The following is a 27,536-nucleotide window of genomic DNA, read 5'->3' as shown; positions in this document are numbered from 1 at the left end:
GAGAAGAGATAGGAGGTCCTTTGCATAAGTATAGCATTAACTGTGATATTTCACCCAACTAGCCACTTTTTATGAAAGGTGAAAGGTAAGACTCTTGTTAGAGGGAGGAGGATTATGAGCTGAATCCAGAAAACAGAGCATTTGTGCAAGGTTAGATGATGAGATATAGTGAGGGTAAAGGATAGAAAGTAGGCATAGTGTGAGAGAGAATAGAGGTAACAACTATAATAAAGTTCAGGAATAAAATGGAGTGGGCTAAGATCGGGGCGGTTGCTGTGTAGTATGTACAATTACGCGGAACAAGAATTTTTTACAATAGTACTGGAACAACAATAAAATGACAAGAAATATATGATTTGGATAACCAGAATACAAAGTACTTGATCAAGAGTAGTGTGTTATTGGAACATGACTGCAGTGAAAGAAGGAAAATTAAAATACAATAAAGAGAGAATAAGGAAAACCAGTCAAAGAATGCAATTAAGTATAGAAATAAAATGAAGAAAATTAAACATAAGAGAAATTTAAAAAATACTAATAAAATAAAAGAAGTATAAATAATGAAATAATAATAATAGTAATAATATAAGTAAACAATAAAATGTCAGCTCTATGGGATAGCAAAGTGGCATTTGTATCAGTTTTTCATTTTGGGGGGTTAGCTTTGTGCTCCCCCTTTGGATCTGTCTCTCAAACTTTCATAACTCTACATCTTATTGTCCCACTTCAGGAAAGAGAAAAAAAAAGGAAAAAAAGACAGAGGAAAGAAAAAATTACCCTCTTGTTGACTTAAAACCCATTGAGTGAGTTCTGTTGGTCTTCCTGGATGCCACAGTAAGAGCGGTGCTGAGCTTCACTTTTCTCCCTTCCTATGGTTTTGCAAGGATGGGGAGCAGGACTTGGTTGCAATATTCACAGTTACTCAGCCTCCAGCCCAGGTCTTCCGTGAGTTGCCAGGCCCCCACTGTCCATCTGTGCCAGGCCTGTGCCTTTAACTCATTAGTTGTGCCAAGGTCAGTGAGATGTGCCTCTTCCTTGCTCTTTTTGAACCCGCTGTGGCCAGAGCCCACCACTGGGCAAGCAGCAGCAGTCATCTTAGCAGTGCTAGTCAAGTGCAGGCGTGTGGTTAATCAGCCACTTAGTCTCTAGGCCAGCAGCATGAGTCAAGCATGGTTGTGCAGTTCAAATCACCCTCGGGGTGAGCCAGCCTCTGTGCAAGAGTTCCTTACAAAGCAGCTGCCTGCTGTTCTTAACAAGTGCCCCACTTTTCACGCAGCCCAACTTTCCAACCAGTCTGGAGAGTATCCGGGTCAGGGTCCAATAAGGCTCAATTATTTTCCCTTCTCCAGATGTCACCCGGCTCCCCAATTTCTTTGGTAATGACCTAGCAGGTGTCCACAGTCCCCGTGGGTATATACCACCTCTGTGTGTCTGCCACTTGTCTCTATTCCCACCAGCGACTTCAAGCATTCAGGTCCCTCCTGGTGCTGGGTTATCCTCTATGCTGGTAGGAAAGGGAGCCGGTGATCTAATTCTCCACCAAATATACTGTGGTAAGCTCTGGGCATGGGGCCAAAGCAGCCTAGGTCCCTGTGCAGATCCTAGAGACTTTACCATCCCAATGAAATTTCCTCATTGTCTGTTTTCCAATGTCCTCTACAATGTTTGGCCTCCACACTTCATATAAGCTGGGATTCTGTTGACTGTTCACTCTGTTCCTCAGAAGATCGGCTAGGTGTTCCACCCGGGCACAGGGAGAACTGGTTTGTATTCCCATCTACCTTGCCACCATCTTCTGTCCTTGAATATAGAAGGTAATTAAACATAAGGATTAACCTTTCTAAAGCTTAAAGAATCTGTGCCTTTTCAAGTAGGGAATAGTTCTGAGTAAAGCATGAAACTGAGATTACTTACTCATTCTATTTAGAGAACAAATGAGAGATATTGTCATTATTTAAAAAAAACAAGATAAATATGGGAAGTCAGGCACTAACACTAGTCAGTAAAACTTATGATCATTTCAATTATATACACCCTATTTTTTTTAAAATGAGGCAAAACATATATTTCAACAAGCAGTTTAGCTGTGGAGTGGGGTGAAAGAGAGCAGAGGGATTGAGCAAAAAAGAAAAAGGACTCATGGACATGGATGGCAGTGTGATGATGCTGGGGGCAGGGGGATATAAGGGAACTAAATGGTAAGGGAAAATACAATAAAGATCAAATCAAAATAAAATGAAATAATTAGAAGCTAAAAAAAGAAGTATTTCCCAAGTGAGTCAAGAATACAGGTAGAAAAGCAAAATCGCCTTTGCTGTAGCAAATTTTACAAAATAGTAGAACCCCACCCTTTCCTCTGTTCCTAAAGGAATCACTATAAACTTTTGAGTATAGATTAAAAGGAATTAGACATACAAAGAGGAATCTGTTCCAAGAAGTGTAACACACATGGTTATTGTCTGTGGGTTTATACTTACTTTTACATGGACCTAACTGAATAGTCATTTGAATCATTTCATTATGAATACTATTTCAGGAACTGGCATTAACACTCTAATTATGCTCTTGGATATTATGACTGCATAGGAACTTTTCTTTAACCTGACTTTTTCTCCTTTTTTTCCTTTTGATTCAAATTGGCCTCTTTTAGCACCCTGGCTCACCTGTTCCTCTCTTTCCTTGCACTTCTACATCCTTAATCACTAAGCCCTCAGGACAATTAGCTTGTGGCCAACACTGGTTTCAGGAACAAAGACACCAGTGTGTTGACAATGGAAAGAATTTTAGTCAAACTTAAGATAACAACTCCTGGCTGGGTGACTCAGTTGGTTAGAGCATCATCTTGATGCACCAAAGTTGCAGGTTTGAACCCTAGTCAGGGCACAAGCAAGAATCAACCAATGAATGCATAAATAAGTGGAACAATGCATCAATATTTCTCACTTCTTTCCTCTCTCTTTCTAAAATTAATATAAATAGATAAATAAAAAATGAATAAGTACATTGAAGATAACACCTAGACCTCAGTTGTGTTTCAGCTTCAGACCCAGAAAACCACAAGGATTCCACCAACAACAGCCTTTCAAAACCAAACAGAACAATGCCATGGTTCTGATCAGGACCAGATGCAATGATCAATTATCCTGGGTCAGACCAATCAGCAGAGACCATGACCTTCACTCCTTTAGTCACCATGATTAATATTTTTTTTTCTCATATAAACCTATCCCCTAGAAGCCATCAGGGAGTCAGCTCTTAGAACATCAGCTCACCTGTGACTCTGGCCTTGGTTCTGTTTCCTTAAATAAACTTTTACTTTCTTTGCTGAAAACTCTTGTTCACCTTAGACTGGGTTGTGATGCATGCAGGCAAACAACCTCTTTAGTTAACAACAATAATTTGTTCCCATGTTTTAAAAACCTGACTTTCAACCAGAAATCACAGCAAAGAAATTAAGGCATGTATTGTCTTGTTATAATAAAAAATGTCACCTCTACAGTAGTCTAGATAATACATATTTCTGCTTGTTCTACATTAATTACAGGCTCATTGCTATGAACCTGTACCAAGGCTTCCTATCAGACCACCAAAGTCTACCATTTAAATTTCACTGCTATTTTCATCTTTAAATATTAAGGGCACATGCCATTTGTCTTGGGAAAATATCAGAAGCCTCTAGAGGAAGCCAAGAATTTTGTATCATCATTCCCTATAACATACACATCTAATCTAAAACAGGTCTGTTGTATTTCCCGATTGTCTCAATGTAAGGTAATTTGTGTTCAACTGTAATTATTGAGTACTGAAAAGTAATCAATACACTGCTTAGATTCAAACAAAAATGTAAAACATAACCATGTCTGATAAGTAACTGAAAAAAAATAACAAAGTTTTCCGCTATATCAGATTATTTTCATTAGAATGATCATTTATGACTGATTTGGAGGTATAATAACTTTAAAATTAAGTTGTCAAGAAATAGGCTTTTGTGACCTAAATGACCAAGCTTCCACAGAACCTACAATGAAAGCTGCATGTTGAGGCTTCAGACTTTATTGCTTATGTCCAGGGTAAGAATGTTTTTTTCTTTTTAAGCCTTATCCAAAGAACAGCATTAAAAATAGTGTCGGTCAACCATTTCTTCTTAAAAAAAAAGATTGTATTTACTTATATTTATTTATTTATTTATTTATTTATTTATTTATTTTTAGACAGTGGGGAAGGGTAGGAGAAAGAGAGGCAGAGAAACATTAATGTGTGGTTGCCTCGTACATGCTCCCTACTAGGGACCTGGCCTGCAACCCAGGCATGTGCCCAGACTGGGAATTGAACTGTGACCCTTTGGTTCACAGGCTGGTACTCAATCCACTGAGCCACACCAGCCAGGGATGGTCTGCTATTTCATAGATAGAGAATAAGAGGTTTATCCCTGCCTCAATTCTAACTGGTTGAAGTGCTTGACTAGGGAATTATTTCCTTACCTTTTCAGTGTCTTCTCAGTAAGATTGATTATTTCCTTTTAATACCAACTCCACAGTAAATGCTGTTAGAAATGAAACCTGATAGAAAAATTTCAATTTACATGAACAAAAGCACACCTCTGGGGTCAATTAATCTTCAACCTTCACACAGAGGTTCATTCAGTCATAAAAGTGTAAGATGATTCAACTGAGTGAAGAGTCTGAAAAACTGAGCAAAAAAAAACAATGAGTAGATAATCCAGTCAAGAATAAACAATGTGTTCACTCCGATGTGCCTTATAGATTCTATACCAGCTGACACATTTCCTTTCTTGTTTATCGGACAATTGCAGGTTCTTTCATAATGAGATACATCCCCTTGTTTTTTATTTAAGTATGTGTGTGTCCCAACCAAGCAGGGGAGGAATTCTGAAAGATTTTACATATATATATATAGTTTATGGAAGATTATATATATATATATATATAATGTTTATAGCCATATATATAATGTTTATAGCCATATATATGGCTATAAGCTTTTTTCTTCATAAACATAAAACAGTTTTCTTCATAAACTTCACAACCACAATCTTATGCATAAGTAAAAGTGAGATTAAAAATTTATTATTCATCTACATTTGTGTATATCTTCTCATCTCATATGTACAGTCTATTTGGATACTACTACTGCACTGACAGAAGTTCTTAAAGTAAAAAAAGGGAAAAGACAAGTAACACAAAGGAAAAAGCATTAAAAGAGGATGCACAAAAAGACAACTTTAGGAGGCACACCTACCTGGGCCGGTTAGTAGAAGCAGATGGTGTGCAGGAAGGGCCAGCCACACTTCTCAAAGTCCTGCAGTAGTTCATTTAGCTCATCCTCCATGTCATCCCTGAGAAGAATGCACTGGCAGAGCTCTCAAAGGAGGAGTGCCCCCATGATGGCCTCATCATCATCATCCTGGAGGTCTAGGTTGACCATATGCACTGGCTGGCCGGTCACCTGATCTCTGGAATTCAGCTCTTCCACCACCTGGTCCTGCACTCTTTCTTCACATATAAGGATCAAGTCAAACAGGTCTTCCCAGTTTTGGAACCCTTCTGGCTGGGGCTTGATTCACTTATTTCTTTCCAACATATTCAAAACACCATTCTGCAGGTACAGGTCTTTCTGAACAAGATCTTTGTACATCTGATCATAGCTGGTTTGGAAATCATAAATCTTGGGCTTTTCAGGTTTTGGTCTTGGAAGCCTCATGTGAGTCCCTGTCCCAAAGAACCTGATACTGAATCCAGTTTCCTAAAGATGTGGTGTGCCTCCATACTCCAGTTCTGGTTACTGGAGCACACCATTGCCAGCTGCAGCTCCTATCTGCCAGCTTCTGCACCCTCCAGTTCTGGTGTTTTCTCATCAGGAAGACAGTGGCCTCCATGACTGTCAGTCAGGATGTGGGGTAGTGGAAAAGGGAGAAGAGGTAGCTGGGAGTAGCTGTGGTAGTGGGAGTAGCAGCAGTGGTTTTGAGTAGCAGTAGAAGTAGCGGTAGCTGTGGCAGCAATGTATTGAATTAGCACGTGTGGCACAGGTATGTGCATGGCATCCCTGTGTCTGCCCAAAACCTCAGTAAAGTACATGGCGGAGGTATGTGTTCAGTGTTCTAGTGGTCTCTCCCCACCAATGACATACATGCCACAAGCATGTACATCTTAGCAACCTCCCTGTTTTGTCCCAGAGCCCCAGCTTTGGGCAGAAGGAGACTCACCCCATGGGCATGCCACCACTGTTTATGGTGTCTGTGGCAGAGGACAACACTCCTCACAGGGACTAACCACTGGCACCAACATATTTATTTCCTTTTTAATAACTTCAATCTGGGAATGTTTACAGCTTTCACTGACAAGCTTTTCTTAATTGTATGGTTTTCTGAACAGGGAATTTATCCCACACTAGACTTTGTCTTCTGGGAAAGCAAGGATGGCTTATGTTTGTCCCCTAATGTATGTAGAACAGTGTCAGACATGCAGCCGGTTCTCAGATAATAGTTGTTAAATGATGACCAAATGGCTTCAATATATATATTTTAAGCTATCTTCTAGTATTTTAATCTCTCAACCTGACCCAATTAGAAGTTATCTCTTCCTTTTTTGATCTTACCAAAGGGCTTATTGCCTCTAATGGCACTTACTTCTTCTGGCCTAGTAACATAGTTATTTTCCTTTTGCCATGTTTTCTCTACCGTAATGTAACCTCTTTCAGGGTGTATTGTTCATATTCCCCTAGCAACCAACCTTAATGGCTAACTAATGACTAATGGCTAACAGTCTTTGAGTACCTCCTCTGTCGTAGCTACATTGTTACTGAGGGGGGATCAAAGTTTGTCACCCCCCAAAATGCCTTTTGGAATATTGATTTCCACTTCCAGGTATTTGTCTGAAGAAAACAAAAGCACTAATTCAAAAAAGTATATGCACCCCTATCTTCACTGCAGCATTACTAGAAGTAGCCAAGACATGCAAACAACCTGGATGTCCATCAATAGATGAATGGATAAAGAAGATGTGGTAAACATAGACAATAGAATATGAGTCAGCAGTAAAAAAGAATTACATTTGCCACTTGAGACAATGTAGATGAACCTAAAGACTATTAAGCTAAATGAAATAAGTCAAGCAAATAAAAATACACACCATGTAATTTCACTTATAGGTGGACTAAAAAACCTGACAACAAATGAATAAACAAAACAAAACCCATAAAGATAGAAAAAAAGTGGATCAGTGCCACAGGGGAGATGATAGAAAACAGGATTTAAAAAAATTAAAGATTTTATTTAGTTTTAGAGAAAGAGGAAGAGAGGGAGAAAGAAAGGGAGAGAAACAATGTGTAAGAAAAACATCAACTAGCCACACTTGTAAGCACTCCAACTGGGGATGGCTGCACCCAGGCATGTGCACTGACTGGGAATCAAACCAGTGGCTGTTTGCTTTGCAGGATGATGCCCAAACAACTGAATTTCACTGGTCAGAGAAGGATTAATTTTTTTAAAATAATAAGGCAATACAAAGTTGTAAAAAATAAAATAGCTCACAACCTTCCATTACCTCAATAATAAAAATAATAAGCTAGTTATTGTTATGAAATGAAAATATCAGAAAGAAGCTTTGACCCTCCCCCTTTACCTGCCTAAAGGAATTCAGATAGAACAATTTGCTTCAGGAAGGGAACATTAGCATATTCACCTTAGCACATATGAATTAAATGTGGCAGACAGGGAGAGACCTAGTTAAGCCTGTTTAATAGACTCCTCTAGGTGTCCCATTGTTTCTGAGTGGCCCAGCAAGAATTTGCTCTTTTTTATATACCAGTAAATTGTCTAATTTCACTTTGAAATCACAGACTGTGCCTTACTCCTCTTTTGTCTAGAATAGCATGTATGCCTCAAATGCCCAATGTGTTCTAAGGCCTTATATTCTATATATCCCTGAATGTACAGCCATAATAAATTTTGTCACTTTGTTCTGTTAATCTGTCTCATGTTAATTTGATTAATAGTCTGGCCAAAAGAATTTAGAAAGGTAGGAAGAAAATTATTTCTTTTCCATCTCAGCATTAGGTACTAGATAAGGGTAATGCAAAGTCAAATAGTACATAGTACTTCCTCTCATTGGGATCATAGTCTACCCACAAGAGTCTACTTACAATAGTATGAAAACTACTATGGTTGATGCAGGAGCAAAGTATTATGGAAGCATACAGGAATGAGTGTGTCTGCTTTTACAAAGGAGGTAATATTTAAATGAAGGCTTATCTGTGGCAGTGCAGTGATTGATTAACTTAGGTATCCTCCTATATTAAGAAGTTTTGAAAATAGTTTAAAATGTAATAGAATTTACTGTTCTCAAACACTATCCCCTCTGATATTAACAAAATTGCCACAGGTGTTTCACACAATTATTGATCAAAGCTTGGGGGAGCGCAAGACCTGTGCACTTATCAGTACACAAGTTTAGGGTCAAATCTTATTCTAACTCTTAACTCTGTTTGACCTTGAGAACATTACTTAATCTGAGTTTCAATATTCTAATTAGAGTAAAATGAAGATAGTGAAGCCAGAGAATTAGTAACCTCAGGAAATATATTTAATATGAAATAGGTTTGTAAGCTAGTTGGGACCAACAGCCACAAGAAGGAAGTCATGTAGCACCCTGTTAACCATCAAAAAATTTGCTTAGCCTAGGGCCTGTTAACCTGCAGGAAAAATGAGTAAACAGGACAGCAGAACTAATGATAGGATACAAAGAATAAAAATCACAAGATATATAGATTCCACCACTGCACATCAAAATAACTTACTGACACACATTGTTAAGATGTGTTTCAGCCCACAAAGCCAATGACCACCCACAATCTCCCAAAAATCAGACAACAGGTGACACCAGGAGGGAAGCAGATTACTGGGAGATGAAAATTAATTGCTTACCTAATCAAGAACACATGATCCCAAACCTGTTACTCATGAGTACTCATATTTTTTTGCTCTAGAAAACCTCTTGCCTATAAGCCACATGGGGGAACAGGCTTTTGTGTGTACTAGCTTTCTTGTACTCCTCGGTGCTGCCATTCATAATGAAATGACCAAACTTTCTCCACTGCAAGCCCTGTGTCAGTTCTAACTGACTCACAGCACACATGGGTATATCTGGACTCTCTGACTTGTTCAGTTTCAATAGCAACTACCTACTGTGTCAGAAAATGTATATAAAGCCCTTCAGATAGTACATGTACTTAGAGCTTAATATGTCCTCAATAAACGTTTGTTCTTCTAGCCAGTTTAGAAACAGGAGACATTACGTTTTTGGAAAGTAACTTATATTCAACAATGAAACCTGTTTTTCCAACTTATTTTCCTGACAATGTTCTATCCTTATGTCAAAGACAACAGTGTTTCCTTTACCTATAAACTCTCCAGGCTAGGATATATCTATTGTATTCTACCAGCCTTACCCATATGTTATTTTACTGTATCTATTAATTGTTTATTATTCACAGATTTATTCAGCATCCACTAACACATGATGAAATGCTAAATGCTGAGGATGATACAGAAGTGCATATGTCAGTATATCTACTTATAATTATGTCAGAGAAATCTGACATGGTAATCAGATAACTAAGTATAATTTGAAGGTGTTTGTAGGAAGGTGATTTATGTGTGATAAGGTCAGTGTGAGTTATGATAGTTTCAGAACAGGGAGGGAACTGGCAAGACAGTGCCAAGTTAGGTGGGAGTGGAGCACAGTTCTCCCTGTGCCCAGGTGGAACACCTAGCCAATCTTCTGAGGAACACAATGAACAGTCAACAGAATCCCACCTTATATGAATTTTGGAGGCCAAAAATTGTAGAGGACATTGAAAAACAGATGGTGAGGAGAGTTCACTGGGACAGTAAGGTCCCTGGGATCTGCACAGGAATCCAGGCCACTGCAACTCCCTGCCCGGCGACTGCCACAGGATACTTGGAGGAGAGTTAGATCACCAGCTCCCTCCCCTACTAGAGGAGGGAGGGTAGCCCAACACCAGGAGTGACCTGGATGTTTGAAGTTGCTGCGGGGAATAGAGATGAAGTGGGAAACATACAGAGGCAGTACACATCTGCTGGGATTGTGGACGCTGGCACCAGAGAAATTGGGGTGCCCGGTGACACCTGGAGAAGGGAGGAGTTGGGCCATGTTGGACCCTAACTTGGATAGTCTCTGGATGGGTTGAAAAGTTGGGCTTTGTGAAAAGCCGTGCACTTGTTAAGAATGGCAGGCAGCTGCTTTGTAAGGAACTCTCATGCTGAGGCTGGCTCAACCCAAAGGGGATTTGAGATGCATGCAACCAGAGGATGAGTGGCTAAGTGGAACCATGCACCTGACCTTTTCTCCTGCTGCATGCCCAGAGGTTAAGTGGCTGAATGGGACCTTGTGCCTGGGCCTGACTCATGCTGTGTGCCCAGAGGCCGAGTGGCTGATTGGAGCCTGGCAGTTTACAGAGGACCTGGGCTGGAGGCTGGGCAGCTGTGAATATTGCAGTCCAGACCTGGTCCCCATCCTATCAAACCATAGGAAAGGAGAAAAGTGAAGCCCAGCTTCCTTCTTCCTGTGGCATCCAGGAAGACCAGCAGAACTTGCTCAATAGGATTAAAGTCAGCAGGAGGCTTCTTTTTTCCTTTCCCTTATCTTTTTCCCTCTATTTTTTCCTTCCCCCAAGTGAGACAATAAGACCTGGAGTTATGAAGGGTCCAGAGACAGATAGAAAGGGGGACCACAGTGTTAACCACCAAAACTGAGAAACTGAGACAATTGTAAGTTTGCTATCCTATAGAGCTGGCATTTTATTTTTATGTGTATTATTATTATTTTTTCATTATTTTTACCACTTTTATCTTAGTATTTTTTTTATTTCTCTTCCTTATGTTTAGTTTCCTTTATTTGATTTCTCTGTTTCATTGTACCGTTTGGTTTTCCTTATTCTCTCTTTATTGTATTTTAATTTTCCTTCTTTCACTGCAGTCATGTTCCAAAAACACACTACTCTTGATCAAGTACTTTGTATTCTGGTTACCCAAATCATATATTTCTTGTCATATTATTGTTGTTCCAGTACTATTGTAAGAAGTTGTTGTTCTGTGTAATTATACATACTACACAGCAACCGCCCCTGATCTTAGCCCACTCCATTTTATTCCTGAACTTTATTATAGTTGTTACCTCTATTCTCTCTCACACTATGCCTACTTTCTATCCTTTACCCTCACTATATCTCATCATCTAACCTTGCACAAATGCTCTGTTTTCTGGATTCAGCTCATAATCCTCCTCCCTCTAACAAGAGTCTTATCTTTCACCTTTCATAAAAAGTGGCTAGTTGGGTGAAATATCACAGTTAATGCTATACTTATCCAAAGGACCTCCTATCAAGAGAACCCACACTAACAGAATAAAGGGCAAACCTAGAGCATCCAGACAAGGAGATCAAAGAGACCACACCACTGAACCCCATTGAATTCCTACCATAGAAGTTTAGCCTATAAAGACACTTAGCAAAGCAAAACATCAGAAAGTGCAGAAACAAGCAAAAAGAGTCACTTAAAATGGGGAGACAAAAAAAGAACACACAATCAAAAGGAAAGAAAGACTCCCCACTAGAAGAGCTAAATGAAATGGAGGCATGCAAACTATCAGATATAGAATTCAGGATAATGGTTATAAAGATGCTCAAGGAACTCAGAGACAAATACAAGAAACTGAGTGAGAAGAACTAAAACAGTATGAAAAAGGAAATAGAAACTATAAACAAAACCAGGAAGAAATGAACAATAAAATCTCAGAAATAAAAAACATGTTACAAGGAATTACAAGCAGGCTGGATGAAGCAGAGGATCAAATCAGCAAGCTGGTAGACAAGGTAGAAAAAAAACAGATAGAACAAGAGAAAGAAAAGAGACTCAGAAACAATAAAGGTATTAAGGGGACTTCAAGACAACATGAAACATACTAATATCCGTATAACAGGGATACCAGAAGGAGGAAAAGAAGAGCAAGGGATAGTAACCCTGTTTGAAAAAGAAATGATGGAAAACTTCCCTAATTTGATGAGAGAAAAAGTCACACAAATCCAGGAAACACAAAGAGTTCCAACCAGGAGGAACCCAAAGAGGCCCACTTCAGGATACATCATAATTAAAATGGCAAAATTCCAAGACACGGAGAGAACATTAAAGGCAGCATGGAAGGAACAGGAAGTAACATACAAGGGAACCCCGATGAGAATAGCAGTTGACTTCTCAATGGAAACTCTCCAAGCCAGAAGGGAATGGCAAGAAACATTCCAAGTAATGAAAACCAGAGGCCTGCAACCAAGGCTACTCTATCCAGCAGGGCTCTCAATTAAAATGGAAGGCAAAAAAGGAGCTTCCCAGACAAAAGAAGTCTGAAAGAATATATCTCCACCAAACCAGCTCTGCAAGAGAGGCTAAAGTGTTTGCTTGAAGAAAAGGAAGGAAAAGAATGGCAGAGAGTGGAACACAGCTACGAGGGAAGTAAAATGGCAATGAATAAGTACCTATCAATAATAACCTTAAATGTAAATGGATTAACTGCCCCAATCAAAAGACATAGAGTAGCTGAATGGATAAGAAATCATGACCCACACATATACTGCCTACAAGAGATCCACCTCAGAACAAAAGACCTATACAGACTGAAAGTGATCGGCTAGAGAAAAGTATTCTAAGCAAATGGACAGGAAAAAAGAGCTGCGGTAGCAATACTCATATCAGACAAAATAGATTTTCTTTAAAAAAAAAGCCATAAAAAGAGACATTCAATGTGATTATCAGACTAATAGTTATCATATTTGTTACTGTTTTCTACTTGCTGCCCTTATTCTTTTTAAAAAATATTTTATTTATTTATTATTTTTAGTGAACAGGAAAGGGAGTGAGAAAGAGAGGCAATGAAACATCTTTGTGAGAGAGAAACATTGATCAGTTTCTTCTGGCACAAGCCCCAACTGGGGGCTAAATCTGCAACCCACGCATGTGCCCTCATCGCGAAACTGACAATGTTTCACTTTACAGGATGCTGCCTAACCAACTGAGCCACACTGGTCAGGGCTGTTGCCCTTATTCTTTGTTCCTAATTTTATCTTCCTCTCTTTTTATGCCTTTTGTGGTATTAATTGAGCATCTCATATAAATTTTGTTCTCTCTTCTTTCTTAATATATCATTTATACATTTTTCCCTTGTAATTAGTGGTTGCTATAGAGTTTTCAATATATATTTCCAACTAATTAAAATCCACTTTCAAATAACACTATATCACTTCATGTGTTGAATGAGTGGCTTATAATAACAAAACAATCCTAATTTCTTCTTCTTGTCCCTGTATCATTGTTGTCATTCATTTTGCTTAATGTAAGCATATACATCAAATATATACATAAACATACATAATGAAATATACTGTTGCTGTTATTTTGAATAAGCTCTTACCTGCTATGTCAATTAAGAACAGGAAAATTAAAAATTTTGTTTTACTTTTACTAGGTCCTTCTTGATGCTTTTATTTTGTTTTTGTAGATCTGAGTTGCTGACCTACATTATTTTCTTCCTCGCTGAAGAACTTCTTTTCAACATTTCATGCAAGGCAGGTCTAGTGGCTACAAATTTCCTTAATATTTGTCTGAGAAAGCCTTTATTTTTCCTTCCCCTTTCAAAGATAATTTTACAGTATTCTGGGTCAGTGGGATTTTTCTCTCAGCATTTTAAATATTTCACTAACCTCAGCCTTGGCTAGTGTAGCTCAGTGGATTGAGCAGGGGCCTGTGAAGCAAAGGGTCGCTGGCTCTTTTTCTGGTCCAGGCACATGCCTGGGTTGCAGGCCAGGTTCCCAATGTGGGGTGTGTGGGAGGCAACTACACGTTGATGTTTCTCTCTTTCTCTTTCTACTTCCCTTCCCCTCTCTCTAAAAATAAACAAACAAACAAGCAAACAAATAAATATTACATTGACTTCTGTTGCTTTTATTGTTTTTGAGGAAAAGTAGAATATAATTCTTATTTTTGTTTCTTTATATGTAAGGGGTGTGTGTGTGTGCACGCATGCTTTTCCCTTGTCTTCTTCAAGATTTTTCTTTTTTGTTTATTTGTTTTTGTAAATTGAAAACATTATGCCCTGATTTATGTATGTGTGTATTTACTTATTGCATTTATTCCACTTGGTCTTCTCTGACTGAAGCTCCAGGATCTGTGGTTTGATATCTGACATTAATTTGAATGAAATTCTCAGTCATGATTCTTTCAAATATTTCTTCTGTTCTTTTTCTCTTCTTTTTCTAGCATTCCCATTATGCATACTTTACACCTTTTGTAGTTTTCCCAAAGTCCAAGGTTATTGTGTTGTTTTCAGTCTTGTTCTCCCTTTTTTAGTTTTCAAGGATTCTATTGATATATCTTGTAGTTCAGAGATATTTTTCTACAGCTATGTCTGTCTAATAAGCCCATAACATATATTCTTCATTTCTGTTACAGCATTTTTTCTCTAGAATTTATTTTTGTTTCCCACCCCCAGGGTTTTCTTTTTATTTTTCTTTTTTGATTGTCTCTACTCATTCCTTCTTTTTCATGTCATTAAATTCTGTTCTAATTCTTTTTTTATTGCTATTCAAGTACAGTTGTTTCCATTTTCCCCTCACCATTTCCCCACCACACCCATCCTGACCTTCTGCCCAGCTGCCCATCCAGCTACCTGTTTCTGTCCCTCATACTGATCTGGATGAATGTTTCTTTAACTCCTTGGTTGTTGGAGTTCCATGCAATTTGGTTTTCTGGTAGTTCTGATTGTTCTTTTTTTAATTGACCATTATCTTTGTGTTGGTTGTGCAAGGAAACAAAGCCTTTCTACCCGTACCTCCATCTCAGTCAAATCTTGAAAATCACTGTATTTAATACCTGTGCATGGGTAATTTACATAGACGTGAAACTTCCAAAGACAGTGATAGCAACATTGGGTATATGTGACTTTTTTGGACAAATTAAAAAAAGGGAGAAAAAGATAGGGGATGGGGTTTTAGATTTCAGAAGTGAGAATGGGCAATTTCCAGATAATTGAGGAAGATGGGAGCATACATATCAGGAAAATTCTTTCTAGGTGACTCAGAAACAAAGGGACAAAGTGGGTATCCAACTAACAGTCCCCTGACTGAAGCCATCCTATTTACTATACTTAATTCAAATTAGGCTAAGGCTGCATCCTAAGATCTCCTTCCTGAAGCAGGTTGTCTTTCTGAATCTCTTGGGAAAGGAAGGGGAAGGTTCAAAGGTTCTTTCTGAGTCTTGTTTCTTAAGAAACAGCTTAAAATCAATATCCCAAAATGGCAGCTTAAAACTTTGTTTTTTCACACTTAATGAGATTATGGAAGAGTGCTTAGGACTTTTCTCCTTTCAACATGTTCAGAAATACTTGAAAGTGTTAGCATATTAACCACAAACCAATTGGTACATTACTCAGTAACTGACATCATTTCTGGAAGCTAAATTCCTTTGTGCACGTTCTCCAATTTCACTCACAATCATTAGAGGTTCTATTTATTTATGAATTACTGTAGATGAGGTCATGTATAAAATGGATACCACTATTTCACTGAAGAAACTGAGACTTTATCCAACCCGAGGTCATAGAACCAATGAATGGAAAAGCTTGGATTCCTAGTCATGCTTGTTTAATTCTAAACTTTCTGTTCAAAACTATATGTCATGCAGTATTTCCTTTTCAGTGACTGAAGGATATTTTCTTGAGTAATTTTCTCCACTAACCTCCTTCACATGTCATTTATCGTGGAACTCAGATTTGGATATCACTTCCAGTCTTTTCCCAATGCTGCTAACTACTCCATCTCTGGTATGTCCTTAACTGTCTTCTTTCTAAGTCATGATGAAATATTTAATTCATTTTGTGTTTTAATAGAAGGAAAGAGGAGAAAGTATTTGTGTGTGTGTGTGTGTGTATGTACATATGTACTTATGGGCACCTCTTTTTTTGTGTTTCTGTTCTACCCGCTGCCCTCTTTCTTCTCTCTGTTGTATAGTTTTGGTGGTGTTGGTGGTGTTTCTTAACCCTTTTCTTTATCTTTACTTGGCAAGTTACTTCTGGTGCCCCTTGTTGTCACTTTCTAATCAAACGGACACCACTCCTAACCATCCCTTTTTTCATTAAATTTGTGTTGAAAAGCAGTTTGCTGAGTTTTGTCTGCTGGCAGTCACAATTCACATTGCATGTTAGATGACATTTTAGTTATTGACAGTAAATTAATGCCAATACATATTTAAATGAGTATCAGTACAGTAAAACAGTAAGAGTTGTAAGAATTGAAAGATTTTGGTGTAGTCAAAAATTATTCAATATTTAACTACTTTATTATTAAAATAATTGAGTGAAACTCTTTAGAGCAGAACAATGAGCCCTGGCTGGTGTGGCTCAGTGGACTGAGCAGCAGCCTGAGAACAAAAGGATCCCTGGTTTCATTCTCAGTCAGTACACATGCCTGGGATGTGGGCCAGGTTCCCAGTAGGGGGCGTGAAAGAGGCAACTACACATTGATGTTTCTCTCCCTCCATTCCCCTTTGTCTAAAAATAAAATAAATAAAATCTTTTTTAAAAAAGAACAATGAACTTAAAAAATTATTCTTCTTCAAAGCTTGGCAGACATATTACATTATGTGAGATGCAGGTTAATTTAATATAAATATAAAACACAACTAAATAACCTCCACGTATACACTCACTATATGTATTTTGATAACTCTTTATCTCAGATTTCTCAGAGTTTATACAGTGAATACATGATTCAGGTTCTATTAAGAAATGTCTAAAATTTAAAGTGAATGCCAAATGTCAGCAGGGTTGATAAATCAACACATACTAGTTATCAAGCCCAATATATTATTATGTAACATGACTTCTATATTAGACTTATTTGTGATATCCTTATAAGCAAACCATCCTGATCTTGTAGAGTCAGAAATAAGCTAGGCTTTAAATCAGTCAGTCAAGGAATTTAAAAATAAAATTACACTATTCTGCAAAAGGTTTTTGTTCTTGTGAAGATTTATCATAAAATACTGGGATTTTTAAAATATAAATTTGGTACTTTACTGTTAAGAATTTAACAGAATAAATCTAAAAGAATACTCCTGACTCTCTTATATTTCACTCTACTATGTGTCTAATTGGTATATGGAGTTCTCCCTCCAGTAGTGCAGAAAGTGACATATTTAGCAGTACATCACTGTACCACTTGCCTGTCTTGATTAGATGGGATAGTGAAGGCATCACTTCAGTAGTTGATCATTTTAGATAGTGTCGCATTGATAAACACCCAAGACTTGTAATTGCATGTGCTACTAAGGCTTTATAGTACTGTTAGGGGTTTAATTTAATGGTGGTTGAAGAATCAAATGAGTATTGTGTTGATACCTTAAATGCTTGAAAATGAATTATCATCAGTTTACAGTATCATGTTAATAGGTCAAGAAATCCCTCAGTCTAGCAGAAAGCAGGTACAAATGGGAAGTTTATAAACAGTTTGTAGAGTAGGATAAGGAGGAAATGCACGAATTACATGACAAGATTATAAAAGTAAGATCAACAAAACAAACAACCAAGCAAAATACAACCAGGGACATTGAAATAAAGAACAAACTGATAGTGACCAGAGTGGGGGAGAGGGATAATGGGGGAAAGAAGTGGAAGGGTGGTCAAGGAACATGTATAAAGGACCCGTGGACAAAACCAAAAGGGAGAGGGTTGAGGTTGGGAGGTAGGGGTTGGTGGTGGGGGGGAAGTGGTGGGGAAAAATGGAGACAACTGTACTTAAACAATAATAAGAAAAGAAAAAAGAAATGCATTTCTAAGAAAGAAAAGAGTAAGATCACAAAACTACAATGAGATATACTCTCTTTACAAGAAATTCACTTTAAATATATATACATATATAGATGAAAAGAAAATGGATGGAGAAAAATTTACCATGCTAACATTAATCAAATGAAAACAGGAGTAGCTATATTAATTTCAGACAGAGCAGATTTCAAATTAAGGAATGTTACCAGGGATAATGAGTGTCATCACACAATGATAAAGGAGTCAGTTTTCCAACAAGACATTACAATTCTTAATGTGTATGTGCTAACAACAATATATGAGGCACAAACTGACAAAATGGCAAGGAGAAATTGATGACTGTACTATCATAGATGGAGACTTTAACACACCTCTGTCAGAAATGGACGGATTCAGCAGGCAGAACAGGGTGGGTCAAAAGCAGGTTTACAGCCCAGGCTAGTGGGGCTCAAAGGATTGAGTGCTGACCTGCGAACCAAAGTATCACCAGTTCGATTCCTAGTCTAGGACACATGGCTCGATTTCAGGGCAGGTCCCCAGTAGGGGGGCATGCGAGAGGCAACCATACATTGATGTTTCTGTGCCTCTCTTTCTCCCTCCCTTCTCCTCTCTAAAAATAAATAAATAAAATCTAAAAACAAACAAACCAGGTGTTTAAGGATTACTTAATAAATTCTGCTGAAATAACTGAATAGCAAATTTGAAAAACAAATGAATTAGACTCATTCTTACACCACATAACAAAATAAATTCTGAATGTATTAAATAATTAAAATAGGGAAAAGTTAAAATATGGAAAAACTAGCAAAAGCAGAACAGAATGTTTATTACCTCTGTGGAGAACTGAGTTAGTTTCTTCTTTTGAAATAACAGGATGTATCAGCAAATGAGAATCAATAATCTAAAATTTAAAATCTAGAAAGTCAATATTAATAGAAAATCAAAACTAAATTCAAATAAACAGCAGGAGAATAAATATCTGTCAAATATGACATAGGAGTAATACAAAATATAATAATTATAATTCATAATTATAAGACAAACTTTAAGTTCTTAATAGTTAAAAGGAAATAAATATATACTGGCAGTTCATAGGAAGGGAATACAAGGAGTAACAGACAAATGGAAAACCTTAAATTAATAACTCCCTTCAGCTGTAAAAATCTCCAAATCCTATTGATTCCAATTCAAACTTTTAAGAAAAGTTTCTGCACCCCACCTCTGCTTGATCCCAATTAACATTGGCTCCAGGCGTGGCTTTGGACATCTTTCCCCTCCACTTTGCAGGAGCCCTCTACATAGATGGTCTGATTCTAGCCTTGCCCGACATGTTCCACATCCTGCTAACTCGCCAGAGTAAGGTTTCTAAGATGTAAATCTGATTGCATCATCAACCTTTCCCTATCATGTCTCTTGTCCTAAAAGCTTTGATTTACTTCATTATAAGGTTGAGAATAAATTTCATGACTCAATATTTTATACAATACTCTCCATGAACTAAGTCCTGATTCCAGCTCCAAAGTGAACTCTGATACCCTTTACATTGTATTTCATTTCATTTTTATAGAGAAAACCATATATTATGTTAATAAATATATAGCCATAGAGCCCTGGCTGCGTGGCTGTATTTGTTGGAGCATCGTGCCCTATACCAAAAGGTTGCAGGTTCAGTCTCCAGTCAGGGCACATACAGAAGGCAACCGACTGATGTGGGAGGCAACTGACTGATGTTTCACTCTCACATTCTCAGGTCAATGTTGTGCTCTCTCTCTCTCCCCCCTTCTTGCCTTCTCCCTCCCTCCCTCTTCCTCTCTCTCTAAATCAATAAACATATCTTTGGGTGAGTATTTATAAAAAGATATAGCCCTACACATTTCTAAAGGTTAATAGTCTTATGAGACTTAGGAAAAAAAGTGGCCCTCTCCTCTGATTGGCCCCGAAGGCAGTGTAGTGTAAGGGGAAAAGTATGATCTGGGGTAGATGATAAAGAAGGAAGTGTATTAAGGTTTGTCTTCCTCTTCTATTTTTTAAACAAAAAGAACTTGTTTTGGGAATGGAAGGGCATGGGTTCAGGTTTGAACTCTGGGAGTTTGAGGTGCCTTCCACACATAGAGATGCTCAGTGTTCATTTGAAAAATACAAATCTAAAGCTCAGGAAAAAGTTCTGGCTAAAGAGAAAAATACAAGTGAAGACAGGGAGTGAGTCAGTAGCTTCAGCAAGAAATACAGATTGAAAAATCGAAGATAGAAATTTGTGGAAGCCTCAAGAGGAAAGATTGAACAGCACCTCACAGTGAATTATTCCAACCTAATTCTATGATCATATGTATTAAGGCCCCCATATAAAATATAATTGAAATTAATGACTCCATTAAATTTCTGAAAATTATTCAGTTAACCTAGGAATGCTCCATTGTGCCATTGTCAAGAAAGAGCTTATTACCTTTGCTGGGTGGCACAGATGGTTGGAGCACTGTTCTGTACACCAAAAGGCTGTGGGTTCGATTCCAAGTCAGGGCACATACTTAGATTCAGGTTCAATTTCTGGTCAGGGAACATATGGGAGGCAAAATGATCAATGCTTCTCTTTCCCACTGATCTCTCTCTCAAATCAATAAATATATCTTCAAACAAAGACAAAAATAATAAAGAAACAGCTTATTGGCTCATAGCACACACAATATTAATGCAAGCCAAACACCTTTTAGTCATTTCTGGGATATGGAAGTAACATATTTTTCACTTACAAATCTTACTTAAGCTCATTTTAGTGTTACAGTGATTCCTCACCTATCATGGGAGTTACATTCCAGAGACCCCTGCGATAGGTGAAAATCCTCGAAGTAGCGGTGTTATAGTTATTATTTATATATTTTTAAGGCTTTATAAACCCTTCCCACACTCCTATAAACTTTCCCACTCTCTTATTAACCTTTCCCACACTCTTATTAACACTTCATATGCTCTTGAACACTTTCTACACTCTTAGACCTATGTAATTTTAACAACATATAAAATTCTATATGGGTACTCACCAGGGAAGTATACTACAACTTGAATGATGAAGATCATGAATTATGTAGCTGTGCAGTACTGATGGTGATGAAGGCAATGACGATGAGATAGATGAATGTACTGCACAGCCAAGAAGAGAATTGTAGCTCTTGTGAAGGCACTACTTCATCAGGCACTTCATCAGGTGGTGCAGTACCTTTGCCCTGGGCCGTAACTTCTATTTCCACTAAAGGCATAGGTGTAACCGATCTCTTTGTCCAAGTGACGAATATAGTTATGGGGAGTTGCTGGCATTGCTTTTTATCTGCATAGGCAGCTTCTCCATGCAGAGAAACGCTCCTGAGTCCAAAGCATCTCTGAAATTTGTCAAACAAGCCCTTGCTGGCACTGAATGGGGTTGGTCTGGTGGGAGAAGCACTCGACAGTCCTGCTTCTGCATCGTCATCCTCGTCTTCATCCTCATCACCGTCGTGAATGTCCGTGCTTTCCACAAAACTATCATAAAGTTTCTTGGCCTTCGTCCAGATGGTGTTGGTATCCAGCGAGATAGTCTTCTTCCTGCAGTCATTTATCCACAGGGCCAATGCAGACTCCATCCTCGCAATGGCCTTATTGTGGGAAGTGACCACCCTCTTTGCGGTCTTGTTAAAAGTCATTGTTGCCATAGACCTAATATTCTTCTCATCTTTCTTTATGTAGTGAACAGAAGATTCGTTGATCTCATAATGGTGGCCTACAGCCATGTAGCTTTTGCCTTCCTTTAACATGTTGAGAAGTTCCACCTTTTCTTTGATGGCAAGCATATTCCTCTGGCACTTGGGTTCACTGCTAGAAGCCTTAGAAGGCATAGAACATTTGGGTGGCATTGTAGGGCTTGAAATAAATTCAAACTTTTATGAAAATTTCACAAAAACACAACACCACAGAGCAACACTATGCACAGCTATCAATGTGAAGTGGACAAGGGGAGATGCTGAATGTACGGGCACAGTGCGGAAGAGCAAACAGGCTGATGCTATGGTCACTGAGCCAATCAGTGCCCAGGATACAGAATACAGTGCCGTGGTTGGCCGCCTTCCATTCCATCAGCCAACAGTGTGCTGTGTACAATCTCACGTTGGCAAATTTGTGCAAGCGGTAGTGGTCTACTGCATTTCCATTGTGTACAGTATGGTATTCATCCGCTGATGAAATATACACTGTATTTTATTTCAATTTAATATTCTTTTAATATGTTTGAATTAAAATTTTTTATATTTTAAATATTGTTTTAAATTTTTTTAGACAAAAATAAAATCATAAATATGATATAAATACCTATATACTGCGAAATCCCGTGATACAGTGAAAACTCTGCAGTACAGAATTAGATAGATATATATATTTTAAAAACCTGTGATACAGTGAAGCCACAATAAGTGAACCACGATATAGCGAGGGACCACTGTACGTACAATGCCAGAAACTGTTCTCCTCAGCCTTGCACTGGACACCATTACAGCAGCAATTACTGGCTGCATATCTGACTTTCCTGCAACTAGAGGGTCTTATAGACACCTACCATGTGAACCTCCATGTTTAGTATCCCATTATACCTTGGATCATTGAAGCAGCACCCTGAAAGCTTGGCATGGCTATCATGGCCTCTTTGCTACATGATAGAGCCAAACCTGTGCCATCTGGAATATCCCAACTGCAAGGGAGTGTGACCTCCCCTATCCTCAGTCCCTTGCCATGGTGCAGAAGTTCACCTCTTTTCCAAGCTCTTTTCCTACCTGAGAAGCACCTTGTGGTAAACTGATTGAGCAGTAATACACATTAAAGACAACATGGCCATCATTATACATGATGGAGATCAGTGGAGAATTGCTCATTTTCATTTTTTTTTTACCAGTAGACTCCTGATAAAGTATGGGAACCAAGGGTTAGCACACTTCATTGAATTATTACTGGATACGATGCCCTTGCCAACAACTGGACCCATCTATGCATTTGTATAAACCTTTGGGCCATTGACAAATAGTTGGCTTTTGTTATGAATTGAATTATATCCCCTAGAAAAGCTATGTTTATATCCTAACCCTCAGTAGTTCAGAAAGTGATTTTATTTGGAAATAGAATCATCATAGATGTAAATTAGTTAAGATTAGGTCCTAGTGGAGGAGGGTGAGCTTCTAATCCAATATGACTGATGTCCTTTCAAAAAGACAGCCAGGTAAAAACACAGACAGAGACGCAGAGAGAACACAGATACTGGAGTTGTGCTGCCATAAGCCAAGGATCACATGGGGCTGCTAGAACTAAATGGGGCCAGAAATGATCCTACCCTGAAGGCTGCAGAGAGAGCAGAGCCACTGACGCCTTAATTTCAGATTTCTAACCTTCAGATCTGTGTAGAAATAAAAATTTTCCCACTTGATTTTTAAAATAATTTTTAAATTTTCAATTGCTGTTTACCTATTATATTATTTTTATGTGTACAACACACTGATTAGACATTATTTAACTTACTAAGTGATCACCCTGATAAATCTAGGACACATCTGACAACATACATAGTTATTATATTTAAATTTTTCTTTTTAAGTCATCCAGCTTATGGTACTTTGCTATGACACCCTTAGGAAACTGATTCATTGTTTGGACTGAAGAACTCTGGAAATTTCTGTCCTAACAAGTATTTAAACTATAAATCAAGTTATCAGATTTCTCTACAAATACTATAGCCAAGATCTCACCAGACTACTCCTAATTCCCAACAAAGTGCTAGGAATTACTCATAATGAGCAAGGCACTGATTTGAATCCTCAGAGCACACAACACTGTGCTCCTGAAGAAGGCATTCCATGGAACTTCCACCTAGCAGCTGGTTTGAGAGGCATAATCAGGTCCTTAAAGCACTTCTATTTAAGTTACAAAGTTGCAAATGGACCCAATACCTGGGTAACATTATTGTCAGAAGCATTGATTAGTCTAAATTTACATCATGTGGGATAAACTCTTGCTATACCAATGCCACAAATGGCCCTCAATGCTTTTATTGACCATAAAGTTTATTTTTAAATAAATTGTTTTTATTGATTTTTAGAGAGAGAGAGAGGAAGGGGGAGAGAGACATTGGTTTTGTTGTTGTGCTTATTTATATATTTATTGATTGCTTTTTCTATGTGTCCTGACCAGAGATCTAACCAGCATCTGGATGCTAGTTGGTGTATCTGGATTACCTTGCACTGTGCTCTTATCCTCCTTGTCAAGCATCTACTTAACTTCCTAGGGAAGCACCCTACTCTCCGAAATCTTATTCATCATCCAAGTTTAAATTGACAAGAAGACATCATAAATAGGCCAATTGTAGCATAAGGTCCCAAATAAGAGAACAATATCCTTGTTTGGCCCTGACATCTGGGGGAAACTGGGAGGGTCTCCAGTGACCTATCTATAAGTTCCCCTCCTTACTAATATCATAAACAACTGATATTATTGAATGCACCATGCACACTTCCTACTTATCACTAAATAGTGAATTTTACTTCCTTGCCAATGTGCAGAATTATTTTTAAAGACATTGCTATAATTTTCTCTATAATTAATATTCATTTATACTTACCTACCTATTTATATTTTCTGCTACTCTTTTTTATCTGCATTGCATATTTTATCTGCATTGCATATTTTATCTGCATTGCAGTTTTTTTAAACTGCATTGCATATTTTTATCTGGTATTATTTTCGTTTTACCTAAAGAAGTCTCTGCTATTGCTTTTAGTGAGAGTCATTTGACAATGAATGATCTGACTTTTTGTTTTTTTAAAAATGTACTTTCATCATATTCTAAGGATACATTTGATGAGTATAGGATACTAGCTTAGTCATTATTTTAAATAGAATAAAATAATGAATAAATGAAATATAGATGAATATAAATGAAATATATAAATATTTATTTATGTATAAAATATAAATGAATAAAGAAAAATAGAATAATTGTAATGCCCTTATACTGTATTTAGTCTTCCATTATTTCTTTTAAGTCACTTCTATGGTTTCTTATTTGAAGACAATTATTCCCTGGAGTTTTAAAAATATTTTGTTTATTTTTAGAGAGAGGGGAAGGGAGGGAGAAAGAGAGAGAAACGTTAATGTGTGAGAAAAATAGATTGGTTACCTCTCGCATGCCTCTAACCAGGGACCTGGCCCACAACCCAGGCATGTGCCCTGGCTGGGAATCGAACCAGCAACCCTTCAGTTCACAGGCCAGTACTCAATCCACTGAGCCACTCCAGCCAAAGCGATTTTCTGGATGTTTTAATGTTTTTCCCTTTGCCTCTATATTTACTAATTTCACTGTGGTATATGTCTAAGCGTGGTTTTCTTTCTAATTCATCTGTTTGAGTATTGTACAGCTTATTAATTGTATCTTATTATCTTATTAATTTTGGAAAATTATTACTCATTATTTCTTCAAATATTTCTTCTGATCTGTTCTTGCTTTCCCATCTAGGATTCTAATTGCAAGTGTATTTTTCCACTATTTCCCATGCATCTCTTATGCTAATTTATTTGTTTAGTCTTTTTTGCTCTCTGTGTTTCCAATTTCATGACTTAATGAAATCTTCTATTTCATTAATTCTATATTCTGTTGAATCTAACCTGCTATTAAACCTATTTAGTTATTTACTTCAAGTATTGTATTATTCAGATGCATAATTACCATTTTGTTATTTTTATAATTCCTTCTTTCTGATAAAAGCTTATCTTGTCATCTATGTTCTTAAATATATTAACCACCATTATTTTCATCCCATGTATGATCAAAAAATGGGGACTTTCATGAATCTGTTTCTATTTTTTCCATTCCATCCTGTGTATTGGTATGCCTAGCACTTTTTGGTCCAATGCCAGATAGTGTGAATGAAAAAATATAAAGGCTCTGAATCCTGTTTGTTTTTTTCAGTGAAAATTCACATCATATACTGGTAGGCAAATAAAGTGGGGGTAAATCATGTTGATCACATTTAGGGACTGTGCTGGCTTGAAATTGGGAGGTAGTTTTTATAAACTCTGGACTATCTCTGCTTTGCTTCCATTCCTAGGGAATAGACCTCCAGGGGTCTCAAGAGAAAATCTGGAGTGTTTACTAGGGTCCTTCCTTTTTGGCAAGTCCTGAACTACTTTTGGTCACTTAAGTTCCCTAAGAACATCAAAATCTTCATTGTAATTTTAAAGTTTTCTGTTAGGTTTCTTAGTTTCTGAACTTGCATACCTTAAGAATTGAACAAATACCTCAAAGGGAAATCCTAGCGTGTCAGAGTTACTTTTATGTTGTTACATTTTTGTGGGGTAGCTCAAAACATGGCCCCTCCATGACCTCTCTAGCCAGCAGCCATAAGGAGTGAGGAAAACTGTGTGGATCTGGAGTCTCAGCCTTCTCAAGGCCTCTGTGTTTATCACAACCCTGTAGCATTTTCACATGCTACCACAGCTCCCTCCTGCTGCTACTCCCTCCCTAACTCAGTAAGTGGTGCCAAGATTGGAGACCATGTTTTTTGTGTGTGTGTGTGTGTGCCTGAAATTCCACTGCCACAGTAAGTGCACTCCTCTGTAAAGTGAATAATAAATGGCATGCCTACATCTGCTGGTCTTCCAAGTGTTTTTTTCAGAATATCACTAACCAAGGTGGAGTTCCCTGGTTTGGAGCTCCTGTGTTACACCTTTCCTTTCAAGATTCTTGGCCCCTCAAAATTTCTGGCTAAACTGGCAGCCCTGGATTTTTCTCTCTCCAGCCCTATGAGATTGCCTAAAACTTTGTTTAGCTTCTCTACCTATTGGCTATGTACCTCTGTTCAGATTCTCAGCCTCTTTCTTCATAGCAAGATTTTAAAAATGCCCTGAGGAAAATGTGGCTCACAGAATATGTCCTTAGTTCTCTAATGTTCCCTTTCTCCTCTCAAGTTGCCTCAGCAGCTCTCTGATACTTTTAAACATATGGTTTTGTATTGTCTCCAGTTTTCTATTTTTTCATAGTAGGGATATTAGCCTGTGACAAGCTACTCCATCAAATTTGTTATTGTAAGTCCTCTGTCTACTCTCTTGGTCTCAGTTAATGGCATTCCTATTCACTTAGGATTCTAAGCCGGAAACTGGACTTATCTGCTTTCACAGCTAAATCCAATTTATCACAAAATCTTTTAGATTCTAAGTGACCAATATCTTTAACCAAGTCTTTTCTCTCAATTCCCATTTTTTACTCATTTGGGAATACTTATCATCTTGGAAGTACTTACCATCTTTGTTAAACCAGTCTTCATACCAGTTCATCTTTAATACTGAGAACATTGCATTTTTCTAATAAAATACCATCTTTGATTCCTTGATTCAATGCTTTGTGGTTCCTCTATTTTCCAAACATTGAAATAAATCTTTTTAACCTATCACAAGCCCCCATCATTTGACTTCAAATAATCTGCTCAATAATCTGTTACTCTTTGATATGTACTCTATACACCCATTATATAGTCTCTTGTTACCTGTAGGCTTTTGGCTTACTACCTCTGATGGTTATTCAAAGAAATTCCCCTTCTTTTCTGGAATCATTCTGCCTTTAAGACACAAATC

The 27,536-nt window shown here is 37.7% G+C and overlaps 1 pseudogene; it reads right to left on the bottom strand.

Annotated features, from left to right (window-relative positions):
* Window positions 1–5,268: 5,268 nt before the first annotated feature.
* Window positions 5,269–14,921, bottom strand: LOC114504848 (annotated as a pseudogene).
* Window positions 14,922–27,536: the final 12,615 nt, after the last annotated feature.

This window comes from Phyllostomus discolor, chromosome X (assembly GCF_004126475.2).
Source record: "Phyllostomus discolor isolate MPI-MPIP mPhyDis1 chromosome X, mPhyDis1.pri.v3, whole genome shotgun sequence".
NCBI classification, from domain to species: Eukaryota; Metazoa; Chordata; class Mammalia; order Chiroptera; family Phyllostomidae; genus Phyllostomus; species Phyllostomus discolor.
The sequence above is the reverse complement of the archived record's forward strand: the minus strand, read 5'-3'. Positions and strand labels throughout refer to the sequence as shown.